The 2,717-nt window shown below is 35.4% G+C and overlaps 1 non-coding gene across 1 annotated transcript; it reads left to right on the top strand.

Annotated features, from left to right (window-relative positions):
* Window positions 1–2,246: 2,246 nt before the first annotated feature.
* LOC115215281 lies at window positions 2,247–2,353 on the top strand. The gene has a single exon (XR_003881979.1). It is a non-coding gene; the product is annotated as a U6 spliceosomal RNA (small nuclear RNA).
* Window positions 2,354–2,717: the final 364 nt, after the last annotated feature.

The raw sequence follows: 2,717 nt of genomic DNA, 5'->3' as shown, positions 1-2,717 counted from the left end.
TCTGTAATCAGTCTTCTGGGCATCCGCATTAGTGACTATTTCTCCAAATATCTCAATCAGGGTATTTCACGTATTGGGTTCCACTTCTACAGCGGAGAGATGTTTTGAATCGTTATTTCCGTTCACATTTGTATGACAATTAGCCTGAAAATATATAGCATCTGTTGACTATCAATGTAAGCTTATTGGTTACGTTGTTTATGTGAAAATTAGTTTATTGCCACCTATGATTGGTATATCGGTAAAGGTTTTCTTGTAGCTTAATTTTTTTTTTTTTTTTTTGGTATCATATATATGCGATGGAAATTATTGACCTTTAGGACACCAATTTTTTTGTTGTTGTAGCTTTATCAGATGAAGATGATATGCATAACGGATCAATTTTGGGCGATATCCTGTTAAAAGGGGTCTTTCATGTTTGTATTTTGGGCAGAGATCAAACCATTAACAAGTTTTTCGATCTAGGAAATGCAGAGCTATTTTCAGGACGAAACCTTATATGTTAAGCCTTTCCTTTACTAGGCATTTCTTATATACCTGCATATTACCCTTGTCACTCAGGGGATGCCTTAATAGTGTTTGGATAAATAGGCGAGGTTCCTCGGTAGCAAACCCAATCCTTTTCTCTTATCGTAGGTAATTATTAGATTAATTTTGATACTAAATGATATTTTATAACTTTATACGGATTTCAAGCATCATGATATACGATTCAATTTCGTGCGTCTCAGTTGCATAAAGTGCTTTTCTATTCGACTTTAGTAGTGCCTGTATATCTGTATATGCGCGTAGTTAATCCAAAAACGAACAAGCAAGAAAAAACAACAACGCGAGAACGTGGAATAAGCTCAGTGTTATTGGACGCTCAGGAAAGGAAAGAAAAGAAAGAGGACTTCACGTTTCGAGCGGAGCTCTTCGTCAGAAATGTAGAAAAAGTCCAAAGAAGGGAAGACGGAGAAAAAAATCGCCAACGATACACACGCGGTCATATATTGAAACAAAATAATAAGTGTAGATATAAATGAAACTATTAACTGAAGGTCATATGCTAAGACGATTTCTTGCTGGTGTCATTATTAGATATTTGTAGACACCAGCACCTAAATATTGAGATCAGAACAGTCATAGGTAGATAAAAGGAGACAGATAAAGAACGGGAGAAACAGACAGGATACAGACACACAGAGAGACTGATAGATAGGCAGGGGTGTCTAGATGCCATTGATAGATTCAGTAGATGTATGCCGGAGCAAAAAAGAGATTATGTTATTGGAGAAAGGGGATTAGAATTTAGAATCTGTTTTTATCGTTTGATGTTTTTATAGAACTGGCTGAGCTGACTTGTAAGGTCAAAAGAAGGTCAAAATATGTGACAGAAACTACAGGAATCACTGTTGTTTACTGTTTTCACTATCTAGCAGTGTTGCTAGATTTGGTAGTAGAAACGAGCCATGAAGACAAACAGGCTAATTCGTTTCACTTGCTGTTTCTATTTGTCTTCCCGAATAGATAAATAAATAAATATATGCATCAGTGCATCATTGCTGTATTTACAATATTTAATAGGTGAGTTTTGTGATAGTATAAAGTGCTGTTGGTGGCGTTTAACGGTTTTACAGTGAATCATGAAAAAGAATTGACTAACTCGTTCTACCGATTACTATTTGTATTTGTCATCACGGATAGAGAAATAAATAAATAAATACATCATAGCCGCGTTTACAGCGTTTCATGTTTGTTTTTTTACAGTGGTATAAATAGTTTTGGAAGAATTTAATAGTTTTCTAAGTTTTGTTAAAATATTGACTGCAGTTTACAGCTTTGGTAACTGTGTGGTTTGTTATGATTTCAACTGTTCAGCTTTTGTAGTTGTTTTAAGCTCTAGAAAAGTCTTTTGAATTTTGAAATTGTTTTGAATTTTGAATTATGCAGCGAAACAAATGCTACCTGGAGTGTCTCAAAATTTCCTTCGTGATGAAAGAGAACAGATGTTTGTGTTCGAGTAGTCAGAAGAAATTATGAACTCACAGAAAACGGTAGATTCTGAATTTTTGAAACTATTTCTTTAGTTAGATAGTCTGAGGTGCTTTACAGTTTTCTTGTAATGAAAGAGAGCAGATTTTGAAGATTTTGAGGTTTTCTTCTGGAGAAAATTTCATTTTGACAGCTGAGTGAGTTTTATATCTATTTCTTCAGCTTCCGATTTGATGGAGATACAGAAAATCCGTCTAGTCATTACTGCTGTTCCATTATGATTATTAATGCATAAAATCAAATTGGAAAGCTACAGAAAAAATTAGCATGCCCTCTGTGTAAGTATGACATGCATATTCAAGGAGGATTTCATGTCTTTTCTACTAGAAAAATCATCACCACCTGGAAAAAAATGCTTAGTGATATTTCTTTCATCTCCTTAATTTCTTAGTTCAAACCCTACTAAAGTCAACCTTGCCTTTCTTCCTTTCGGGGCCATTAATATAGAAGTCATCCAAAATGAAGGTGCGCAAAACTCTTTTCAGAGTTTCCTTCATCTCAATGTCTTCAAAACGATTACCGCTGAGTTTCTTTTACTCTCTCAAAGCCTCCACAAAGTACCCTTTGCCGACTGCCTGGTCAGAGGGACATAAATGATACTCTTGCTGTCGAAATAAGGAGTCATCGTGAGCTTCTGGTAGACATATTCTACTTGGCGTTCTGGGGAACCAGAATGCTTCCAC

Source organism: Octopus sinensis, linkage group LG8 (assembly GCF_006345805.1).
Source record: "Octopus sinensis linkage group LG8, ASM634580v1, whole genome shotgun sequence".
NCBI classification, from domain to species: Eukaryota; Metazoa; Mollusca; class Cephalopoda; order Octopoda; family Octopodidae; genus Octopus; species Octopus sinensis.
This window is presented reverse-complemented; position numbering and strand designations above follow the sequence as displayed.